General features: G+C 46.0%; 1 protein-coding gene across 2 annotated transcripts in view; it reads left to right on the top strand.

Annotated features, from left to right (window-relative positions):
• LRP6 (LDL receptor related protein 6) overlaps window positions 1–25,799 on the top strand; it is a 191,372-nt gene that overhangs the window by 52,440 nt on the left and 113,133 nt on the right. The gene's annotated exons all lie outside the window — the stretch shown is intronic.

The raw sequence follows: 25,799 nt of genomic DNA on the forward strand, positions 1-25,799 counted from the left end.
TAGACCAGCCCCCGGCCTTCCCCATATTCCTTGCCAAAGATGTTCCATATATTTTGCTATTCCTGCTGCCATGATTAAATGTGAAAAGTGTTCGAGTGCAGGGGACTTGGTGGTGGGTAGTGGCAATTTCTACTCTGGACCTTGGATCACATGTACAAATGTTGAGGAAAGCTCCTGAGGATTTCACATGGGCCACAGCTCTGTGCTGATTGAGCCGCAGGTTGAGAACCCGTGATTTAAATGTTTTTCTTGTTGTTTATAATAACTTTCAATTTCAAGCTGCTTAGGTTTTCTAAAAAAAGAAGAACCTTCCTCTTCATATGAAATCTTAATTTAAATTTGCCTCTCTTCAGGCTAGGTTTGGAGAAGTAGAAAACGGGTGTGGCTGACCCACAGAGCAGTTTTTCTAGAGAAGCTCTAGTGGACCTAAGATTGTGGCATTCGCGGTTCAGAAACCAAGAAGGAAGCGGTCGTCCTACTCAGAAGATTCTAATGTCTCTCAGTTTAAATTCTTCTTGTTCTTCAAGTGCTTGTTCACGTCCATTCCACATTAGGTGTGCGCGAGTGTTGGAAACTTTTTCCCTTAGTGGCTTCTGTTGGGCCGGCGGGGGCCCCTGAGTGGCGCCACTGCGCCATGCATATATACCACTTCCGCCGGACCCCTTCCGGTTCCTTCTTACAATCTGTGGCGGCGTTGGCCCCTCTCTCTCTTTCTCTCTCGTATGAGTACAGTCCCTTAGCCTTTCTCATAGATAGCTGTTATCAGTTAGTTAGCATACCTTTGTTGTGGACACTTAAGTGATTAGGTGCTTGGAATCTTCCAGCACCCGCCACGGGGCATGCTGCAGGCCCTCGGGTTTAAGGCTTGTGCCACGTGCCGCAAGCCTATGCCAGTTAGTGACCCCCACGGCTCGTGTCTACGTTGCCTGGAGGAAGAGCATCAAACTGAGCGGTGTAAGATTTGCAAGGCTTTCAGGCCAAGAACAAAGAAAGAAAGACTTTTGTTTGAAGCAGTTGTTGATGGAAGCTGCATTGCAGCCATGGGGACTGGAGCACCTGACGTCGGCTCTGGCTTCCTCGGTGTGTAGTGCCCAAGAGCTGTCGAGAGACCCAACACCAGCTAAACACCGAAAGCTGTTGGCCCCAGAGTGCCAGACTAGGCCCTGGCACCGCTCATCCTCCCCGGTGCAGCCCATGGTGCAATCAAAGGGAAGGCGTGGACATTCCCCGCATAGGAGGCCAGCGCCTTCCAAGGCCCCGAGCACCAATAAGAGCAGGAACGCCGCTTCAGCACCACAAGTCCCACCAAGCCCAGGCCTAAGTGAGCTCAGTGCAGATGATGGGCTCGAAGACTTACTGGATCAGCCCTCCAAGCCTGGCACCTTTGAGTTGGTGAAGGACCTCATTGAGCTGTCGGCGACGAGCCCCCTCCCATATGGGGAGAATCCTTCGGCACTCATGCCACGTGTGCCGTTGAGGGGTAAGCTGGCAATGGTGTGCCGTTCGAGGACATCATCCCAGCATCGCTCCTGGAGTTGGTCCCGGTCGTGCTCCGTGTCTGTGGACTACCAGTTACCCGCGGCTCAGAAGGAAGTCACGGTACTGGGAGTGGGTTGACGTGAGGAAATAATGGGAGAGGCACAATGCTCTCCAGCACTAATTAGAGACTGGCACCAGGAGGAGTCGAGATGGCCCTCACTGGAGGACTCCCACAGACGCCGATCCCGCTCCCGGGAATGCCAGCGCTGGTCCTGGTTCAGATCCCAGTCCTGGGGATATCGGTACCGGTCCCGGTCCCGCTCCCATTTGGTTAGGAGCTGCTCGTCGACCTCCCACCGGCACAGATCGTCGGCACTGCTGTGGCCTTCGCAGTCGGCATCGCCGCAGTCCAGCGCCGACTCAGGCCATTAGTTACTCACACCAGGCTCCAGACAGCAGGGACTCTCAGTTTGGCACCCCCAATGGGGGCCGCCAGGTCATTGGCCCTTTTGGACTCCTTGGGCCTGTCAACAGTGCCAAGGTGCCCCATCCAGGGTGAGCTGCTCGGTGCAGCGGGTCCCGGTCCTCGCACCGACGCCCTACGGCGCAGGAAGCTACAGTATCCAGGCCTCCAGCATCCCCCTCAGATTAAATTGGAGAGACCAGCACCGAGTCCGGTGCCACCCCGAGGTCTCCCGCCCCGGCCTGAGTCAGAGGCCCCTCCCATGGGAGAAGGGGAGCAGGAGGACCAGCCAGAGGGGGTTGAGCAGCTGTTAACCTCGTCCTCTCCGGATGAGGCGGTGGTGGGTACAGCAGTGGCCAGCTCTCCACCCATAGACCACAGAGCCCACCAGAAGCTACTGTGTAGGGTCGAACTTGGGGTTGCAGGCCAAGGAGACTGTTGAGCAGGAGGACCCCATGGTGGACATTTTGAGCCCCAAAGGTCCATCTAGAACAGCGCTCCTGCTCATTAAGACCATCCAATTGAATTATAAGACTATATGGCAGACCCCGGCCTCCAGCGCTCCAACGGCCAAAGGTGTGGAACGCAAATACTTTGCCCCATCAAAGGGTTACGAATTCTTGTTCTGCCACCCAAGTCCATGCTCCCTGGTGGTCTCAGTGGTGAATGAAAGGGAGCGCCATGGACAACAGGCCCCAGCCCCTAAGCCAAGGACGCAAAACACCTGGACTTTTTGGCAGAAAGGTGTACTCATCAGGGGGCCTTCAGTTGAAGATTGCAAACCAGTAGGCTATCCTCAACAGGCATAATTTTAACTCCTGGGTGGCGGTGGGGAAGTTTAAGGACAACGTCCCGCAAGGTTCCCAACAGGAGTTTACAACCCAGGTGGACAAGGGCAAGGCATTAGCTAAGACCTCTCTCCAGGTCTCCCTGAGTTCAGCAGATGCGGCGGCCAGAACAGTTGCGTCAGGGGTGGTCATGAGGCACTCGCCATGGCTTCAGGAGTCAGGTCTGCTGCCTGAGGTCCAGAATACACTTCAGGACCTCCCTTTTGAAGGGTCCGGGCTCTTTTCGGACCAGACAGACACAAGGCTGCATAGCCTCAAGGACTCGAGGGCTATGCTTAAGTCGCTGTGAATGCACACCCCAGTGACGCAGAGGAAGCCCTTTAAGCTGCAGCCTCTCCCCCTCAGTGCCAGGACTAGCCTCGTCATAGGCATGAGCCTTACTGTAGGCGAGGCAGGGATAACCGGCGACGGCGCAATAATAACAACAATCATGCGCCGGGTCAGAACCACGGTCAGCACAAATCCCAGCCGGGCACTAAGCCAGGCTTTTGAAGGTGCGCTCGTGTACAGCGTACCAGACCAGTCACCGGATCCATCCTTTGTTTCCTGAACCGCCTGTCCCATTTCTCCCTTGCGTGGTCTAGCATTATGTCGGACTGTTGGGTCTTACACATGGTACGGAACTGGTACTCGCTGCAATTCTCTTCCCTCCCTCCCTCCCCCTCCCCAACCCCCCTTCCCCGTCCCTCTTCAGGGACCCCTCTCACGAGCATCTCCTAGAGAAGGAGGTTTGCTTGTTGCTAGAGGTGGGGGGCGGTAGAGGCGGTGCCGCACGGCCTAAAGGGGAAAGGTTTCTACTCCCGGTACTTTCTCATCCCCAAGGCCAAAGGGGGCCTTCGTCCCATTTTAGACCTGCATGGGCTCAACAAGTTCCTGGTCAAGGCTCGGTTCTGCATGGTCTCTCTGGGCACCATCATCCCTTCCCTCGACATGAAGGACGCATACTTTCATATCGTCATCCATCCAGCTCATCGGCGGTTCCTGCACTTCACCGTGGGCCAAGAACATTACCAGTTTGCGGTTCTCCCATTTGGTCTAGCTGCGGCCACACTGGTGTTCACAAAATGCATGGCGGTGGTGGCGGCCTTCTTACGGAGGCAGAGGATCTGGGTTTACCCATACCCATTTTGGCGTGTCAGTCTGAAGTGGAAGTGCAGGGCCACGTGGAGGTGGCCCTAAGATTGTTCCGCGAGCTGGGGCTCCTGGTCAACGTCCCCAAGTCCATTCTTTTGCCCACGCAGAGAGTGGAATTCATAGGGGCGGTCCTGGACAAGGTGCAGGCCAGGGCAAGCCTTCCAGTATCCCGATTCCGAGCTATCCAGCAAGCAGTGGCCTCCCTATCCCAGTTTCCAACGACAATGGCCAGGTGCTGCCTGCGGCTGCTGGGCCACATGGCAGCATGCACGCACATGGTCAGGCATGCCAGATGGAGACTTAGGACTCTACAGTCATGGCTTGCTCGTGTGTACTGCCCAGGCAGGGACCCCCTGGACTTGGTAGTGACAGTCCCAAGGGACATGCTGGACTCCCTGCTGTGGTGGCAGTCCCAGCCTGTGGTTTGCAAAGGCATCCCCTTTGCCGCCCCACAACTGGACCTCGTGCTGGTGACGGACGTGTCGGACTACGGATGGGGGGCTCACCTGGGGGACTCAGGACTCGTGGCTTGTGGTCCGGAGCAGAGCAGTCGCTCCATATCACTGTGAAGGCTCTCAGGACGGTTTGTCTAGCTGGCCAGATCTTTCATGCCACTCTGAGTGGTCACAGCATGACAGTTCTGACAGACAACACTACTGCCATGTTTTATATAAACAAGCAGGGCGGAGCCCGTTCCTCGCCGCTCTGTTGCGAGGCTCTGCTTCTCTGAGACTTTTGTATAGCCCACGCCATTCACCTCGAGGCGTCGTATCTCCCGGGGGCGTGAAACAAACTGGCAGACTACCTCAGCAGGTCGTATCGCGTGCACGAGTGGATGCTCAGAGTGGACGTTATGTTTTCGCTCTTTTGCAGGTGGGGCTTTCCCCAGGTAGATCTGTTTGCGACCAGGGCCAGTGCCCAGTGGCCACGGTTCTGCTCGCTCCAGGGCCGCAACCCGGGCTCAGTCGCAGATGCGTTTGCGATCCCGTGGGGAGGGGGCTTGATGTATGCCTTTCCCCCGCTCCCCTTGGTACACAAGGTCCTGCTCAAGGTACGCAGGGACAGGGTGGCGGCAGTCCTCATTGCCCCGGCGTGGCCCCGCCAGCACTGGTACACAACACTCCTAGAGCTGTTGGTGGAGGCCCTGGTAATCCTGCCCCATACACCAGGACCTCATCATGCAGGACGGCGGGCGGCTTCTCCACCCCGACCTGCAATCACTACACCTGATGGCGTGGAAGCTCTGTGGCTAAACGCCTTGGAGAGCCAGCGCTCCCTTCCTGTGCAGCAGATTCTGCTTTGCAGTAGGAAGCCCTCTACCAGGGCTACCTATATGGCCAAGTGGAAAAGGTTCTCGTCTTGGTGTGAGCCCCGACAGGTGCAGCTGTGCCAAGCCCTGGTGCAAGCCATCCTAGAGTACCTCCTGCACCTCAATCAGCAGGGGCTTGCCCCATCCTCACTCAGAGTACACCTGGTAGCCATCTCTGCCTTCCATCCGGGGTTTTCGGGAGGCCCGGTGTTTTCCCACCCAGTAGTGGGACGGTTCCTTAAAGGACTGGAGAAGATGTTTCCATACTCACGCCCCCACAGTCCCTCCTTGGAACCTTAACTTGGTCCTCTCTAAACTTATGGGACCCCCTTTTGAGCCCCTCGCTACCTGCTCCTTCCTCCGCCTTTCCTGGTAGGTGGCATTTCTGGTGGCCGTTACCTCGGCCAGAAGGGTGTCTGAGCTGAGGGCTCTCACCTCTGAGCCACCGTATTCAGTGTTTCACAAGGATAAGGTGCAGCTCCGACCGCACCCAAAGTTCCTCCCTAAGGTAGTCTCGCAATTCCATTTGGGCCAGGACATTTGTCTGCCGGTGTTTTTTCCAAAACCCCATATGAACTCGAGTCACCACAGCCTACACACCCTGGATGTCAGTCGAGCGCTGGAGTTCTGTTTGGAGTGCCTTTTCCACCAAGCTCTTTCGTAAATCTGCGTAGCTGTTCGTGGCCGTAGCCAAGAGGATGAAAGGCCTCCTAGTGTCGGCGCAGCAGATCTCGCCTTGGATTACAAGCTGCATCTGAGCTCACAGGTATTTCGGCCCTGGCGGTCACAGCCCGCTCGACCAGGACGGAAACGACTTCCACGGCTTTCCTGGCACAGGTCCCGATCCAGGAGATCTGCAGAGCAGCCACCTGGTCCTCTGTGCACACCTTCACAATCCACTATGCGGTCAACCAGCAAGCCAGAGAGGATGCGGCGGTTGGCGGAGCGGTCCTCCAATCAGTTGTTCCGTGACTCCTACCCTCCTCCAGAGGTAAGCTTGTGGAATGCACGTGAACAAGCACTCGAAGAAAAAATGGTTACTTACCTTCTTGTAACTGTTGTTCTTCAAGATGTTGTTCACGTCCATTCCACCACCCACCCTCCTACCTCTCTGTCTGAGTCACTGGGAAGAACGAACCGGAAGGGGTCAGGTGGCAGGGGGTATATATGCATGACGCAGTGGTGCCACTCAGGGGTCCCCCACTGGCCCGACGGGAGCTGCTAGGGGGAAAATTTCCGATGCTGGTGCACGCAGCGTGCGCACACCTAATGTGGAATGGACGTGAACACCACTTCTCGAAGAACAACAGTTACGAGAAGGTAAGTAACTGTTTTTTCCTTAAAAGAGGGAGCGGGACTCAATCTGTCCTAATTCTGAGCCACGTTAAATCCACCACAAAGATTACTGGAGCCATGTGCCATGGCTTCAGCAAGTTCAGTGCATCTCCGTTACATTGGAAACCTCTTGCTACTGGGTGCTAGAGAATATTCTGGGGCTACCTGATAGTTTGTTTGCTGATGACATGGTGACCGTAAGGATGAGGCCCTTATCTACACAAGGGATTTTTAGAAGAAAAAAATTCCACGGCTGCTGACCCTGCTAGTAATACTAGTGGGAATCCTGGTTTAGATATGGCTGGGCTGAGGATGAATCCTATTTGGTACAAGGTTTCTCCTCAGAAGACTGTTAACAGAAGAACAAATGATGTCACCAAAACCAAAATTCAGGTCTTATTGGATGCTGTTGATTTCATGCGAAATCATGCTCCAGTGAATTGGAGTTCATGTGAGCCTTCTTCAGTAATTTGTTATCCCTTCCCTATCTCATCTGTTGGCAGAGGCCAAGGGCCCAATTGTATAGTCTCCCCTCCCTCCACTGGTGAATGCAGAGAATCAGATTTTTCAAAGGGATTTACCTGTGATTTCTAATGTCAGATGCCAGCTGGGAATAATGGGGAGGGCTCCTTCAAGTCCCAGTTCTATCCAGGGAATGGTGAGCAGAAAGAGCGAGAGCACAGAGCATCCACCTCCTGGAATGCAATCATTTATGGAGGTCTTGGAGCCCTCTTCTTTTCATGGAAACAGATTCTGGTTGTGACAGCCAATGTATCTGATGGGATTTTCATAAATGAATTGGAACATAACAATCACCCTTACTTTAGAAAGAAAATCAACTTCTCCTGTCCTGGGCCGAGCCAGGTTTCCTATCTCTGTGTGCACTGCCTATCAAGGGGAAGATGCACAGTAAGGCTTAAATGGCATAAGTGAGATTAAGCAGAGTATTCATTGTGTCTATTCATTGTAAATCAGTATAGTGGGCTGGTGATTGACCTCTTTGCATCTGGAAACAGCAATAAAGTGCTCTGTGTCCTCTCAATGTTTCAGGTCCCAGGATGTGAGGTGATTAATGATCTCTTGCAAAGCCAGGCAAGGTCTCAACGTTGTGCCTTCCCACTTCTTCCACTGTTTCCCAGAACCATGAAAAGATAAGTAGGAAAAAGCAGTAATTACACCATTTTAATCTTTTCTGGCTGAAGAGGCTATGGCTCTCAGGCCTGTAAAGTGCTTTGAGATTTACAGATAAAAGCAGTGTATTAGAGGTAGGTGGTATTCTTGGGCCTTCTTATGTCTCTACGTCCGAGAAGGTCTCCTGTTGCAGACAACAGTCCTCCATCCAGGACAACGCAGGTACAAAATGGATACTTCAGAGCAATTATCAATACAACTTGTTTTACTGGTTCGAGCAAAGACCATAGTTTAACTACCATGTTAAATGAGTGAAGTACAGTAGAACCTCCGAGTTACAAACACCTCAGGACTGGAGGTTGTTCATAGCTCTGAATAAAACGTTATGGTTGTTCTTTCAAAAGTTTACAACTGAACATTGACTTAATACAGCTTTGAAACATTACTATGCAGGAGAAAAATGCTGCTTTTAACCATCTTAATTTAAATGAAACAAGCACAGAAACACTTCCCTTACCTTGTCAGATTTTTTAAAAAAATTTTCCCTTTATTCATGCAGTAGTTTACATTTTAACACAAACTTTACTATATTTGCTTTTTTTGGGGGGTGGGGGGGTGTCTCTGCTGTTGCCTGATTGCATACTTCCAGTTCCAAATGAGGTGTGTGGTTGACCAGGAAGTTCATAACTCTGAGGTTCTACTGTATAGCCTTGCAACTCTCCAGAAGGGCCTTAATGTGGGTGTATGGGAGGGTCCAAGCGAAAAGGTCAAGTGTCTGTAGTATAATATTATTAACATGTTCAAGAAAATAAAGTTTTGTACGAACCCAGACATTAGATGCTTCTTTGCTTATGAGGCTGAAATCTACAGACATAACCTTGGACACTCATCCTGGTCGTTACAGCACTACCCCCATTGCACTCCTGTTGCAGGTGTCATGCTGCCTAGCCATTAAAGTAGCCTTCCCAATCACTACTGTCTCCAGTCAGATGAATTAATGAAGTTGGGAGCTTGCTCGGATGAGACTCAGTATTATAGTTTTAATCCAGACAAGTAGCCCTAACAAGTATCAGAGCATTCATTTCCAAAATAAATTCAGGAAATATTCTTCCTTCTGTCAAGCATCAAAGGCCAATCTGTAGGAGCACGGACAGACTGAGGACAGAGAAGCGTGTCTACTGTATTGAGATCTGCAAGGTGGCCATCCGTACATAAATTGACCCACTTTGTTATCCAATCTTTTGATGATGCCATTTTTCAGCAGAACCCTTCTCCGGTCTTCAGTGCCCCAGGGAAGATAGAGGATACAAAGTTTACTTCAATTTGAGTGTCCAAATTTAAAGGATGATCCTGCTTTCTCACCTTGGAGGCAAGCCTTTTTGAAAATCCCATTGTTATCGACCTGTGGACCTTAGCATGACACAGAACAGAAACATTTGTCTGGGCATACCTTGAAAACATCCTTTCTTTGGGTAATAAGGTCCACAGATCCGGCGGACTCTGGAGTTAACCAGATCATGCAGAAAAGGAAAGGAAACTGACATGCAAAGATTCAGTTGTACTTTTTGTTTGGGGGAAATTATCACCATGCTCTGCAGTAGGAAATTTGTGCTTTTATTCAAAGTATAGTTAACACAATCTGTAATTTAGGAAAGTAGAATGGGATTATGCTGGCTGTGGAAATTCTCAGAGGGAACTTCTGGTGGTGGGGCATTCCTTTGCTTCCTGTGGCTGACTCATCTAGTTCTGCTCACAAGTTCAAGCAGGCTGTAGTACCTAATGTAATAGATTTGTGGACCTTATTATTTGAAGAAAGGAAATTTTCAAGTAAGCATGGATACATTTTCCTGCTCTTCTGAATGAGCAAAATACACCCATTACACAGCTCAGTCCCTCCCCACAAATTTTCCCCTGGTCTGTCGAGTAGTCAAGAGACACGCAACAAGTTTTCTCTCCCCCCCTCCCCCTCGTCCGCCTGCCTGCCCCGGCTCAAAAATTAATCTCTTTCATATTAGTACCCAAAAAGCATATGTGCATAGCACTCCTAACAACTTCAAAGTAAATTTATTCAAACCAACAAAACAAGGAAATAAAGAATTAAGATTCCTAACCGTTCATGCACTCTACTTTTCCACCCCCATGTACACACCTTACCATTACCACAGCTATCCTAAATGACAAACTATGTAGTGCAACTTTGCCCTTCTCCATACGTCCCTTTATCGGATTACCCCCGCACAATACAGCTAGTAATGGGTGTTTCATGTAGTAGTGTGTTGTATTGGGAAGGATTAATGTGGCAAAAGGGGTGAAGAAAACTGGCGTCCCTACTACGCTTCTCACTTTTCTGCACATGCGTTTTATCTAGACTCTATGGCTTATTTTCCACTTACACTAACTGCATATTTCTAACTAGAATAAACCTCTGTATTAAATCACTCCTTTTTTTAAAAGTAATTTGCATAACTAGAGATCCATTCTATCACAGTTGTATTCAGTTCAGAGGAGGGTAATTTAATAGTAATTGTCAATAGGTCAGTTAAAAGTTGTGGTAAAATTGGATAACTACCACGAAGGGATCATTATCCATGATTACAATAAAAGAAAATATTGTCATCTGGAGCAGAGCACTGGAATGGACAGGCTAAATGTCACCTAATATGAAAGGAATAAATTAAATTGAGAGCAAACTCAGTTAATTGAAAGTGTGTGTGTAATTTGCACTAAATATGTTGCTCTTTAAGCTTGCATGATTCCTGTATGGAAGTAATGTACGCAAACTCAAGTCATGTGTAATTCAATGTAAAAAACTATGTTAATGCAGAATTAGGGTGGTTTGGTGGTATGTTGTCTCTTTGTTAGACTATTGAGCTGAGCAAAACTCAAGGTTCTGAAACCCAGGAAGTATAGAATTTCCAATGCACACTTAGCTCTGCCTTCAATCAGCACTGCTCCAATATAGCACATAACAGGTGGAATATGACCGGATTCTAATGCTTTAATGATAGTTAAGTGAATGTGTAGGTTGAGGTGGTATACTGTGAGTAAGGGCACTGATGCAGCTGTGCTGCTGTAACACTTCAGTGAAGATACTACCTGTGCTGACAGAAGAGCGTCTCCCGCTGGTGTAGGTACTCTAGCCTCCTCAAGAGGCAGTAGCTAGGTTGATGGGAGAATTCTCCCATCGACCTAGTGCTGTCCACACTGGGGATTAGGTCATTTAACTGTATCACTCAGGGGAGTGGATTTTTCACACCCCTGAACGATGTAGTTATAGTGATCTAATTTCCTAGTGTAGATCCTGCCCAAGTGTACGGGATTGTGAAATGATTCTTAAGTTGTAGACATTTTGTATTCTTTCTCGGGACTTGGCTAAGTCTGAGTGTTTGCCTTTTGCCCACAGAAACCTGTGCGTGAGAGTAAACGGATTGTAAAAGGAGGTGAACTATGGGGTTGGCACAGTGAAGCTGTGTGTGTTAATGGAGCATATTAGGGCATTGTAACCTTAACTCTGCATTTCCTGGTTTTCCAATGTTTGAGTTTTGCCCAGCTCAGCATTCTGCAACACCACTTGAATCTGCCCGAAGATCCAGAAGTAGTATGCTCAATGCTGTTGAAACGTTCCCTCAAACTACCCAGGCAACCGTAAAGTGGCTGCATAGAAACCCTCTTATGGGGTTTTCCTTTATTGGTGCATGCACGCTGTAAACCTTCTGGACTGCAGATGGCTATAAGTAAAGAAAGTGAACATGTTCTTAAATACTGTTCTCAGTTTGGGTCCCCAAGGACTTAGTGGATGCTGTTCACTACTTTGGGTAAAAATTGACCAACTGAGACCATTTTGATCCTCATCACAGCAATACTTTGATCTCTAGCTCTCTTCCTCTCTCCTCCTCCCACCCCAATAGGTTTTTGAAAAATGGCTATTTACTTCAGGGCTTATATCTCTGGAACTGCTTGCTCAAATGACCCCAAATGTGGATCATTAACCTTAGTCTGCATAACAAATTTCAAGAAAATCCTGGCAAATGTATGGATCTTAGGACACTTAGAAGGGTTATCCTTTAAACAGGAAGGATGGAGGGAAAGGGCACCTCTGCACATCCCTCTGCAACTTAGGAGACCTTGACAAGGGCAAAGTGGCCCATTCATCTCAATGTGATGTTCTCAGCTGAATGAGAACACCCCATAGAGATGAATACAGCCTGAAACAAGAGCTCTGAAATGTGTGAACTGCTCCATTCATCTCAGCAGATGTACTATCTTCCTTCTGAGTGCTTTAGAGCCTGTGAGATGCGTGAAGTATGTCCGTTCTCAGCTCTTCCCACTCAAAGGTTCAGGACTTTCCCCAGATCCTGGCTCACATGGGATGCAAGGAGGGGGCCATTTATCCCATTCCCATTTATCCCCCTCTTTTGCTGCAGCCCCAAACCCCTCTTCCCCACTCCTCGATAATATCCTTCCCTGCCCCAAGAAGCATTCACATGTCTAATTTGCCCACCCCCCAATACCTTGATTACAATCCCCTAAAAAAAAACTGCCACCGATGACTCTCAAACTGTAGCCAACCTCTAGCTTCTGATTAACTTATCTTTAGTTGTGTTAATTGAAAGGTAGTTCACAGCAATCAAACTCACTGAGGTGTCTGTTTCGTCCAGTCATTAGTACCTTTCACTTTAACAGTACAAGGCAGCAGAAAGAAACTTTTTTTTGGGGGGGGGGGGCGCTATAACTGGGGAACCTGTAGAGAGCAGTATATTGGTGGGAGAGCTTCACCTGTTGACATAACTATCACTTCTTGGTGAGGTGGATTAATTATGTCAGTGGGAGAGCTCTCTCCTGTCAGTGTAGGAGTCTTCACTTAAGCAATGCAGTTAAGCAGCATTTTAAGTGTAGACCTGCCCTCAGACCATTTTGACTGGCATCAGATCTCTAGCTCTGGGCAAAAAAGCCTCCACCTAGAAATGTGTGGCTTTTTTTTTTTGGCTTTTTTTTTTAATTACTTTTTCAGGGCTTACATTTCTGGAAGCCCTGGCTCAGATGACTCCAAATTTAGGTCACTAACCTTTCTCTGCACCCTCTCGAGGCACACCAAATTTCAAAGAAATCTGACTAAGCATGTCAATTTTAGAGAACTTTTGATCTTTATACAGATGTCTGAATGCAAGCTAAACTCTAGGAAATGGGTAGTTTGAAATCTATGTAGTCTGAATGTTAAGATGGGAAGCCAACAGTTTACAGATCAGTCTTCAGAGCAGTCTAAGCACAGTTTTTGTACCATTTACCTATATTGATTTAGAAATAGATACAGTTAAGTTGGTGCTGCCCCCAAAATGGATGCAGTTACACTTGTATAAATGTGTTTTTATCTGTATAGCTTATTGAGATGGATTTCTGTAGGGAGGGATGACTTTATCGGGAATAATGATAAATGTGGCCACATTTACCTACATAATATCTCCAAGACTCAGCCTTCTCTATGTCTCGACTCTTGAAGCTCTCATTCAGATCCTCATTCTGGTTTTGACAACCGCGGTTTTGCCCAGCTGGACTCCATTCAAAATTCTATCCTTTTGCTTGCTGCTTCCATCTTGGAATCCTTTCTCTACTACATCAAATTTAAACTTCTTGTCCTCAGGGGCATTATCACATCTTCAGCTACCACCTTTGTTCCACTAGTGCTTCCAGACTACTCTGCCTGTTCCAGTTCTTCCGTGAACCCCTTCGTGCTTTTTCCCATGCTAACCCTTACGTGTGGTACGAACTCCTCCATAAAGTCTACAGTTTCTACCTTATTCTCTGTGAGATCTTTCCTTATGACTTAGTTCTGCTGTGACGCCTACAGAACACTGCCAGTTAACAATTGGTGGGTGGTGGGAACTACTTTGTGCACACAACAAGTCTACATGAAAACGTACTACCTTGTCTTCCCATTCCCTCATCTTCATCCATTTATTTCATCCGCCTGTTGGCTCTAATCATTAACCTAAATTATAAACCATTTAGGATAGGGTCTTTCACTTTACTGTCTATTTTTACAGCCCTTTGCACAGTACTTCTGAGTCCTCTAGCTTCTGTTGTTACAATAAAGTACTATTAGACAGACTTGTTGAAAGTCTCTGGGTAAAGATAAGAGGTAAAAAACAAGGATGATGTCATGGTAGGGGGTCTACTACAGACCACCTAACCAGGAACAAGAGATGGCTGAGCCTTTTTTTAAAACAAGTAACAAAATCATCCAAAGCACAGGGCTTGGTGGTGATGGGGGAACTTCTGCTGGAAAAATAATACAGCGGGGACAGATTATCCAAAAAGTTCTTGGAATGTCTTGGAGACATTCCATTTTTTTTTTTTTTATTCAGAAGGTGGAAAAAAGCTATTAGGGGAAAGGCTGTTCTAGATTTGATCTTGACAAATAGGGAGGAACTTGTTGAGAATTTTGTAAGTGGAAGGCAGGTTGGGTGAGAGTGATCATGAAATGGTAGAGTTCATGATTCTAAGGCAGAGGTGGGCAAACTACAGCTCGTGGGCCACATGTGGACTGTGTGACCGTCCTGCCCGGTCCTTCAGCTCATGGCCTCTCCCCTCTTTTACCCCCTGCCCCGCAGCCTCAGCTCACCATGCTGCCATTGCTCTGGGCAGCGTGGCTGCAAGAGCCGCCAGCCTGCCCGATGCTCTAGATTGCGCGGCGGCATGGCTGGCTCCTGCTGGGCGGCACGGCTGCCAGTCCTGGTGCTCTGAGTGGCATAGTGAGGGGGGTTGGATAAGGGGCAGGGGACCCCGGGGGGCAGTCAAGGGACAGGGAGCAGGGGGTGGTTGGATGGGGTGGGGTTTCGGTGGGCGGTGGGGGGAACAGGGGTAGGTGTGGGAATCCTGGGGGGCCTGTTAGGGAGGCGGGGCTGTGGATAGGGAGTGGGGCAGTCAGGGAATGGGGGGGGGGTTGGATGGGAGTGGGGGCAGTAAGGGGACAAGGAGCAGAGGGGGTTGGATGGGTCAGGAGTTCTGAGGGGGGCAGTCAGGAGGCAGGAAGTGGGAGGGGGTGGATACGGGGCAGGGGCCAGGCTGTTTGGGGAGATACAGTCTTCCCTACCCGGCCCTCCCTACACTTTCGGAACCCCGATGTGGCCCTCAGGCCAAAATGTTTGCCAACCCCTGTTCTAAGGAATGGTAGGAGGGAGAACAGCACAATAAAATAATGGATTTCAAGAAAACAGATTTTAGCAAACTCAGAGAGTTGGTAGGTAAAATCCCACGGGAAGCAAGCCTAAGGGGAAAAACAATTCAAAAAAGTTGACAGTTTTTCGAAGAGACATTTTTAAGGGTACAAGAGCAAACTATCCCACTGCATAGGAAAGATAGGAAGTATAACGAGACCACCCTGTCTTAGCCAGGAGATCCCCAATGATCTGAAACTCAAAAGAGTTGTACAAAAAGTGGAAACAAGATCAAATTACAAAGGATGAATATAAATAACCAGGGTGGATTTGATTTAAATCAAATTAATTTAAATCACTAGTTAGGAACACTCGATTTAATCATGATTTTCTACATAAAAGTGCATTCTTGTTGGTTATTATAACCTTAATACATACTCTTCACAGGTCAGAGAGAGATGTAGGTTTCGTTTTTAGAAGGTACACGCTATACATTTTTAAACAGTGATTTATTTTGAAAACTTTCAGATTAGTTTTAAAGGTACATCAGAAAATGAACGGTTGATTGGTTATTTCATTTACCAAAAGTAATTGAAGCAGATATTTATGAAGTTATTGGGAGGGGAACTATCTCCAATTCAACAGGTTAATCATTAATATTTGGAGGATTTTCTTACCATGCTCTTATTAGGAGGAGAACATCACCAAACAGACATTTAAATTATTTTATTTAACTAAAACAACACCGTTAAGTATTCTGGATATAATTCTTCAACAGCAAACATATAATATTTTTATAAAACAAGCATATGTCCTTCACTTTTCACATTTATCTCCAGACTTCTCCTTGTCCAGATCTATTCTGCCCCCAACAATCTTCTATTCATTGAACTTTTTGAAACGTTGCACTTTTAGAGAGAGGTAAGGGATTGACTCTGGGTACACAAATTTGCAGAGGGACAATAGGGTTGAGGTCTGTTATTTCTCACCTCTCTATATTGTATTGTATTATTTATTTAAAAACAGTTTTGCTGTTAACAAGCATGTTGCTTCTGAAGACACAAATCCGTGTTTTGAGAAGTGCAAAACTAAGCATCTCTGATGGTGTCTTCTAGACTGAACACTGTCACTTTGGATAGATAGGAAGATTAACCTAAATAATCTATACAGAAGCCTGTGGAACCCCATAAGATTGGGTCCCTAGTCCATGAAGATAGAGATAGAGGAGATAGAGATAGAGGCGGTTAGGGACTATTTAGAAAAGCTGGACGTGCACAAGTCCATGGGGCCGGACGAGTTGCATCCGAGAGTGCTGAAGGAATTGGCGGCTGTGATTGCAGAGCCACTGGCCATTATCTTTGAAAACTCGTGGCGAACCGGGGAAGTCCCGGATGACTGGAAAAAGGCTAATGTAGTGCCAATCTTTAAAAAAGGGAAGAAGGAAGATCCTGGGAACTACAGGCCAGTCAGCCTCACCTCAGTCCCTGGAAAAATCATGGAGCAGGTCCTCAAAGAATCAATCCTGAAGCACTTGCATGAGAGGAAAGTGATCAGGAACAGCCAGCATGGATTCACCAAGGGAAGGTCATGCCTGACTAATCTAATCGCCTTTTATGATGAGATTACTGGTTCTGTGGATGAAGGGAAAGCAGTGGATGTATTGTTTCTTGACTTTAGCAAAGCTTTTGACACGGTCTCCCATAGTATTCTTGTCAGCAAGTTAAGGAAGTATGGGCTGGATGAATGCACTATAAGGTGGGTAGAAAGCTGGCTAAATTGTCGGGCTCAACGGGTAGTGATCAATGGCTCCATGTCTAGTTGGCAGCCGGTATCAAGTGGAGTGCCCCAAGGGTCGGTCCTGGGGCCGGTTTTATTCAATATCTTCATAAATGATCTGGAGGATGGTGTGGATTGCACTCTCAGCAAATTTGCGGATGATACTAAACTGGGAGGAGTGGTAGATACGCTGGAGGGGAGGGATAGGATACAGAAGGACCTAGACCAATTGGAAGATTGGGCCAAAAGGAATCTGATGAGGTTCAATAAGGATAAGTGCAGGGTCCTGCACTTAGGACGGAAGAACCCAATGCACAGCTACAGACTAGGGACCGAATGGCTAGGCAGCAGTTCTGCAGAAAAGGACCTAGGGGTGATAGTGGACGAGAAGCTGGATATGAGTCAGCAGTGTGCCCTTGTTGCCAAGAAGGCCAATGGCATTTTGGGATGTATAAGTAGGGGCATTGCGAGCAGATCGAGGGACGTGATCGTTCCCCTCTATTCGACATTGGTGAGGCCTCATCTGGAGTACTGTGTCCAGTTTTGGGCCCCACACTTCAAGAAGGATGTGGATAAATTGGAGAGAGTCCAGCGAAGGGCAACAAAAATGATTAGGGGACTGGAACACATGAGTTATGAGGAGAGGCTGAGGGAGCTGGGATTGTTTAGCCTGCAGAAGAGAAGAATGAGGGGGGATTTGATAGCTGCTTTCAACTACCTGAAAGGGGGTTCCAAAGAGGATGGCTCTAGACTGTTCTCAATGGTAGCAGATGACAGAACGAGGAGTAATGGTCTCAAGTTGCAGTGGGGGAGGTTTAGATTGGATATTAGGAAAAACTTTTTCACTAAGAGGGTGGTGAAACACTGGAATGCGTTACCTAGGGAGGTGGTAGAATCTCCTTCCTTAGAGGTTTTTAAGGTCAGGCTTGACAAAGCCCTGGCTGGGATGATTTAACTGGGAATTGGTCCTGCTTTGAGCAGGGGGTTGGACTAGATGACCTTCTGGGGTCCCTTCCAACCCTGATATTCTATGATTCTATGAACTGTTGGAACTCATTTACAAAACTTTTCTTAAACATTACATGAATATATTGTTTCATACTGTAGAATTGCAATTTATAATCCCTATTCCATGATGAGATATCTTTGAGCTACAATGTATCTTAATTAAAAATATCTTTAGATAGGTGTTTTTTCCTCAAAAAGCATTTTATCAAAAAATTCCGATTTTAAATAAAAAAAATCTGATCTTTTTTTTAAAAAAAAAAATCATTGATTTTTATCCACCCTGTAAATAGTACAAGTATGTAGGGACAAAATTATAAAGGACAAGGCACAAAACAAGATTAAACTAGCTAGACACACAAAGGGTAACAAGAAAACATACTATAAATATGTTAAAAGCAAGAGAAAGACCAAGGACAGGGTAGGCCCATTACTCAGTGGGGGTGGGACCAGGGAGTCGGGACGGAACAATAACAGAAAATGTGGAAATAGCAGAAGTGCTAAAAGACTTTTCTGTTTTTCACTAAAAAGGTTAGTAGCGATTGGCCATCTAACAGAGTGAATGCCAGTGAAAATGAGGTAGGATCAGAGGCTAAAATAGGGAATACTAAGCCACAAGTACTCCTCGTTGTTTTTATTGATACAGACTAACACGGCTACCAGTTTTAGGGCTTAGCTACACTTACATTTTATAGCGCTCTAACTTGCTGGCTCAGGAGTGTGAAAAATCACCCCCCTGAGCGGAGCAAGTCAGAGTGCTTTAAAGCGCCAGTGTAGACAGGCTCCGAGTGCTGAGAGCTAATCCCCTCATGGAGGTGGATTACCAGGAGCGCTGGGAGACCTCTCTCCCAGCACTCGCGCGCAATCACACTTCAAAGCGCTGCCGCGGGAGCGCTCCCGCAACAGCACTTTGAATTTTCCAATGTAGCCATGCCCTTAGACAAGATGGATGTCTTCAAGTCACCAGGGCCTGATGAAATACTTCCTAGAATACTCAAGGAGCTGACTGAGGAGATATCTGAGCCATTAGCAATCATCTTCGAAAAGTCACAGATGACGGGAGAGATTCCAGAGGACTGGAAAAGGGCAAAAATAGTGCCCATCTATAAAAAGGGAAATAAAGACAGCCTGGGGACTTAGACCAGTCAGTTTAACTTCAGTACCCGAAAAGGTAATGGAACAAATAGTTAATCAGTTTGCAAACACCTAGAAGACAATAAAGTGATAAGTAATAGCATGGATTTATCAAGAACAAATTGTGTCAAACCAACCGAATAGCTTCCTTTGACAGGGTAACAAGCCTTGTGGATAGAGGGGAGCCAGTAGATGGGGTATATCTTGACCTAAGTAAGGGTTTTGATACTGTCTTGCATGACCTTCTCATGAACAAAAGAGGAAAATATAGTCTAGATGGAACTCCTACAAGGTGTCTGCCAAACTGGTGGCAAAACCGTTCCCAGAGAGTAGGTTATATCAGTGGTTTACGGTCAAGCTGGAAGGGCATATCGGGTGGGATCCCGCAGGGATCAGTTCTTGGTCTGGTTCTGTTCAATATTTTCATCAATGATTTAGAGAATGGCAGAGAGAGAGAGTACACTTAGGCAAGGGTTTTGGAGGATAAGATTAAAATTCAAAATGATCTGGACAAATTGGGAAATGGGTCTGAAATAAATAGGATGAAATTCAACAAGGACAAATGCAAAGTACTTTACTTAAGAAGGAACAATCAGTTGCATACATACAAAATGGGAAATGATTGCCTCGGAAGAAGTATTGTGGAAAGGGATCTGGGAGTCATAGTGGATCACAAACTAAATATGAATGAACAGTGTAGCACTGTTGCACCCTAAAACAACCAAACATGGTTCTGGGATGTATTAGCAGGAGTGTTGTAAGCAAGACATGAGAAGTAATTCGTTCGCTCTACTCCATACCGATTAGGCCTCAACTGGAGCATTGTGTCCAGTTCTGGGTGCCACTTTTCGGGAAAGATGTGGACAAATTGGAGAAAGTCCAGAGAAGAGGAACAAAAATTATTAAAAACATTGAAAAAATTGAGTTTAAGTCTGGAGAAGAGAATACCAAGGGGGGACATGATGATAGTTTTCAAGCACATAAAAGGTTGTCACAAGAAGGAGGGAGAAAAATTGTTCTCCTTAATCTCTGAGGTTAGGACAAGAAGCAATGGGTTTATATTGCAGCAAGGCTAGTTTAGGTTGGACATTAGGAAAAATTTCCTAATTTTCAGGATGATTAAGCTCAGGAATAAACAGCCTAAGGAGATTGTGGAATCTGAGTCCTTGGAGATTTTTAAGAGCAGGTTAGACCATCCCTGATTGGTGTTTTGTCTAGATCGGGGTGGGCAAACTTTTTGGCCCGAGGGCCACATCGGGTTTCCAAAATTGTATGGAGGGCCGGTTAGGGGAGGCTGTGTCTCCCCAAACAGCCAGGTGTGGCCCGGCCCCTGCCTCCTATCCAACTCCTCCCTGCTTCTCGCCCCCTGACGGCTCCCCTGGGACTCCCAACCCCCTGTTCCCTGCCCCTGACCGCTCCGACGCCTATCCACACCCCTGACCACAGCCCCTGAACTTTTCTGCCCCCATCCACCCCTCGTGCCCCCTTACTGCGCTGCCTGGAGTACCGGTGGCTGGCGGAGCTACAGCTGCACCAGCCAACGCACCGGGTCAGGCTGCGGCTCTGCAACTGCAGTGTCCGGCCTACCAGAGTGTTGAGCCGGTGGCGCGGTGCGCTTCGGCTGCAGGAGAGGGGAAACAGCAGGGGAAGGGCCGGGGGTAGCCTCCCTGGCCAGGAGCTGAGGGGCTGGGCAGGAGGGTCCTGCGGGCTGGATGTGACCCACGGGCCATAGTTTGCCCACCTCTGGTCTAGATAATACCTAGCCCTGCCATGAGTGCAGGGGACTGGACTAGATGACCTCTTGAGGTTCCTTCCAGACCTATGATTCTAGGTAGCAGTAATTTACAGGAAATGCTGGAGAAATGTCTTGTATCCTTCGCCCCTAGCTTGGAATTTTCAGTGACCCAGATGTCTGATCTTGTGATTGACATGTTATATTTCAGGACAGCACGTAGAAGCCATTTAATTTACTCAGCATCTAATATGTTGATCTTTCGACATAAAACTCACTGGCGCTCTTGTGTATGAGCACAAAACATTTTGTTAGAGCAAGTTGCAGGCGTCAGCATGAACATGGGTTTTCCTCAGTTCCCCCATCAAAATGATATTGGGAAGAGAGGAGGAGACAAAGTATGATGGAAATATAAAGACTGCATGGAGAGTGGGGAGGAACCATCTTGGCACTAAAAAGTTTAAAAGAGGAAAGTCATCACCAGTCTACAGATCTAATAAAAATGCTGATTCCAGCTTCAGATGAGCAGTTACATCATTTGCTCTCTTGTGGCATTGTGAATTGCAGATTTAAAAGCATTGCTGGCCTGAACTTCTCAATCTTTCCTCTGAATGCTCTGTTCTTTTTCGTGGGAGGCTGGGAGAATGTTGAAACATGCAAGTTGAACATTACTTCCAAGTTTTTCTGACTATATTGAGTTGCATTGAGTTAAACTATTACATTGGCCCAAGAACAAAACCAAAGCTAAAAATAAATTGATGTGTATGAAAGGCAGCGCTAAGGAAACAGTTATAGCTTCAGATGCTTGGAGCGTACGTGTGTGCATGAGGAAGTGGGGGTTGGGTGCTAGAGAACAGGGGTGCTCTGCGGAGTGGGAATTAAGTGTACATGCTGGTGAAAGGGAGAAGAACAAACCTGTAGGTCTCAGCAATCAGAAGCCGATATTTTCTGTCAAACCATTCTGCATCTGTCAGATACCTGTTTTATGAAGGTAAATGCTAGCCTGGTGACCATGTAGACAAACGTTGTAGCCATTATATACTCAGAATGTGGCAAAAGCTTGCCTATGATTGCGTACATTTGAACCGGTTTTATTTAGAAAAAGGATTATTGAACTGGACACTGGGATTATTTTATTTTAAAAAGAAATCCCCGTAAAATTGTATTTCTGCAGCTATGAAAGATGGACTGAAGACACCTAGACCTCATGGTTTATCTGAAGATAATTATTGAACCTTTGAGTCTTTATCCCCTTCAGGAAATTCAGTGCATGCATTGGATATGAGCATAAAGCAGGGACCTGCTGACTCAGAGGGAAATATGCCACCAAAAGAACCCTATTGATAGTATAGTATACAAATATATTGTTTTCTAAATAGTTAAAAGTTCTAGATAGCCACCACCGTGGAATTTCCAATCTGTTCTTAACCATCCAATTCTTTGAAGATTTTAAACAAGATGTGGCACCTTAGAGACTAACAAGGATTCCTGGTTTTTGCTGGTACAGACTAACACAGCTACCACTGAAACCTGTAAACAAGATGTGTAATCTGCAGGTGCCAACAATATATATCTGTGTAGGAACCAGACCTAGGAATCGAACTAGTTCTTTACATTAGTGCTCTGTAAATGAACTCTTCTCATTCTTCAGCTATGCTTGATCTTAGGCCATATCTACGTTACAAAAATGTCGACCTAATTTATATCGGCATAGAGCCACTGCAGTTTTAATCCCTTGTGTGTGCACACTTAGCACATTGTGTTGGTCATGAGCACTTGTATTGATTTTATTATCAGGGTGGGTCATTGTGGAATGGCTCCTGAAAGCCAGTAACAGTTAAGGTAAGCAATGTAGTGTCTACACTGTATCTGCGTCGACCTAATTACATCAACTGTGACTAGATGCCACTCGGGGAAATAGTGTTACTAAGGGCATGGATACGCTGGAAACTTCAAAGTGCTCCCGTGGCAGCGCTTTGAAGTGTGTGTGTGTGTGTGTGTGTGTGGTTGTGCACAGGCGCTGGGAGAGAGCTCTCCCAGTGCTCCTGGTAATCCACCTCCACGAGGGGATTAGCTCCGAGCACTGGGAGCGGTTTACACAAGCGCTTTAAAGCGCTTTGATTTGCTGCAGTCAGGGTGATTTTTCACACCCCTGAGCAAGTTAGAGCGCTATAAAGTGTAAGTGTAGCCAAGCCCTAAATCAGCACAGAGAGGCAAGTATGTCAGTGGGAGCCAAATTTAAGTGAAGACACTTCCATAGCCAGGTCAGTGCAAGGCATCTTATGTTGGCTTAACCATGTAGCGTAGACGAGGCCTTACCTAGAGCCTTCATGTCACTTTCAAGTATTAGTTTTTTTCACAATTTGTGATCAAAATTAAATTAAATTGCTTTGCATTATTTCTGCTTAAATATGGTGTGTGTATTCTATATGTAAAATACCTTTAGTGAAGGAAAGGAGAAGTATGCTCTTTTATAGTTTAGAAAATGGGCTTTTTTTAACGAAACAGAATGTTTTTATCCAGCGTAAGTTAGTAGCAAATGAGCAGCATTTTTCTAGCTATTCAGTAGCAAACTCAGATTTAAATTGACAATCTTTTTTGTTTACATGTCATTGGATGCATACTGGATTTTGTTTTCTTCTGTGTAGCTTGGTAGAGATTTTTCTTTGTTCCCCGTTAGAATGTGTCTTGTGAGTGGGGCTTACCTGGACTTGGGGAGTGGTGATGAGAGTAGTGAGATTTGTTTCGCCTTCATTGCATCTCTGTCTTTAGAAGTGGATTTGTATGCAGTATGCATGATTAGGTGGTGGTGGAGCTTACTGGAAGAGCGGGTGACTGACCTATATGATGCTCTCAAGGCACAATGATCATGGCTTGGTTTTCAGGTTGTCTGAATTGATTTTAACCTTTGACTCCCAGGTGCACATAAATAATGGAAATGTGGCTGTAGTTGAATGTAGTGCCATTTCTAATGTAAGCGTTTAGTCTGTTTGCAGTGCCCAGTGCTGTTCGCTTTAACCATTTAAAACAAGGAGCAGAAAAGCAAAAAAAAGTTCTGTTTCCTTTTTTTATTTCCACCTCCGAATAGTCAAAAATCATGAGTGTATTTAAAATCATGAGTTAAAAATAAAATTGACCTTTTTATATTTGCTTTCTAGTTTTTGAGTCTGGTGTGTGCATCTTATCCAAGTTACATTTTGAAGTTTTTCTCTGCAACAAAGAGGACTAGAAACTTAATTTTATTTAAACAAAAATGAGATTATCACATAACTGCATTTCTTCAGGAATGAGAGTTTTCAGTATAACAGCAAATATCACGAGTCTCACAATAAAACCATGAATTGGCAACACGGATTTTTCTCTTTGATGTTTTCTGTTCCTTTTTTTCTCTTGGATATCAGATGGCTTTGGATAAGTAATAACAGGGCCTTACTTGTGCTATTATAATACGAAAGGAGCCAAGGGTCTAGGTGTCATTTCCTAGTGAGTTGTGTGCTACATGATTAAAGAAGAAGAAAACTGTAGTTGAAGACAACCATTTGGTTGAAAAAAGGACTTGGAGCTAGATTATCTGGATTTTATTCTTGGCCCTGCCAGAGGTCTTGGGCAAATTTCTTAAACGTTCTGTTATTCATTATCCCTTTTTTTTAACTAATGGGATAAATACTTAACTTGTGTCTGAGGAGCTTAATTAGTTATTGATATAAAGGATTTGGCTGGAAGTCAATTTAGAAGAAGGAAGTATAGTTTTTCTTTGTTCGTAACCAAACTGCAAACCAAACCAAACATGATGATCACTTGCATTACTGCTTCTCATAAACTGGCTCTTCTTCCAACATTCCTTACATTTGGTTCAGCCTGGTGACCCAGATTTGGCACTGCAGAACTGTACTGTACATTTTGCTCCTACTGATGTTTGAGTAAATAGTTTACAACCTTCTGTATTTTGGGGAGTTGTCTCTTAAATTTGTGTACCCTGCATATGCACTTGATATTTTAATGTTGAATTTATCAACAATATTATTTAAGTATTTCCTCTGATTCATTATGAAGACCTTCGTTTTAGCTGGATTCAGTGAGGTAAAAAAATACTAGAGGGGACGGAGAGTGGAATCTAGCCATGTTTGTGTTACCGGTTTTCTCTAGTTTAAACCAGTGTGCTGGTAAAAGCTGGATATTTTTTCCTTGTTAAGGCTTAGTCAACACTACCAACTTATATCAGTATAACAACGTCGTTCAGGGGGCGTGGATTTTCCACACTCCTGAGTGACGTAGTTATACTGACCTAACTCTGTGTAGACAGTGCTATGAGTCAGTATCTCAGCAACTCCTCTCTAGAGTTGCCATGTTTTTCTAAACAAGGTATCTGTATGTGTGGTCCACCATTACAGATAAACCCTAGTCTGGAGAAGCAACTTTTTTGGTCAGAGGATGCATAATTCAAGATCCTGACTAAGCTAGTGTGTTGTGTTCTGATTGAAGTGCTGGGATAAACCAAATACATAGAGCATGAAAGAGAATCTTATTCTGATCCTGCTTTTTGAGGGCAATTGACTGGGCTCAACAATGTTGTAAGCCAAAACTGAATCTTATTTTCCAGGGAACTAATTTTCCAAGGATTTTCCAAAACCACATCATCAGTGCATTACTAGTTCTTCCACGGATGCAGGAAATGAAAAGTTAAATCAAGAAAAGGTATTGACATTGAGCTGGCTACTTTGTCAACTTCTGTTGCAAGTGATCCTGGTTCTGCTGAAAAACACAAACTATGATTCCAGAGCAGGGGGAGAGTCTATTAAACCATACAGCTGAATAATTGCTCAAAAAATCCTTTAAAGCATTAGGATTTTCCTTGTAACCAGCCATATGTAACTGGTGCAGTAGGCATGCTAGTCTGGTAGTGACAGAAAATAAGGGAAGTCTGTCTGCAAGTGGGGATGCTAATACAGAGTTAGTACAAATATTGCTAAATGTTGCCGATTCTCCACTTGCTTAATGAAGACACTAATTGAATTCTCCTTTTGTATCTTATCATACCATACTTATTTTCAACCAAGAAGAGACCCTTGATGTAAATGGCATCCAAAATTCAGCTCACCAGGCTATACTTTTTGGAGAACTGTTATATGTAGAGAAAGTGGAGATTGTGGAAGAAATACTACACTCCTTTGAACATGTCCAAAACCTAGAGTTTGTTCTATGACAAATACTTCTAGGGAATTCTGTGGCCTGTCTTAGCAGTTTGGAACATGGTTGAGGGAAGGAGAGTTCTGTCGCCTAGTCAACAGTTCGAACATAC

This window comes from Lepidochelys olivacea, assembly GCF_965140295.1.
Source record: "Lepidochelys olivacea isolate rLepOli2 genome assembly, chromosome: 1".
Lineage (NCBI taxonomy): Eukaryota > Metazoa > Chordata > Testudines > Cheloniidae > Lepidochelys > Lepidochelys olivacea.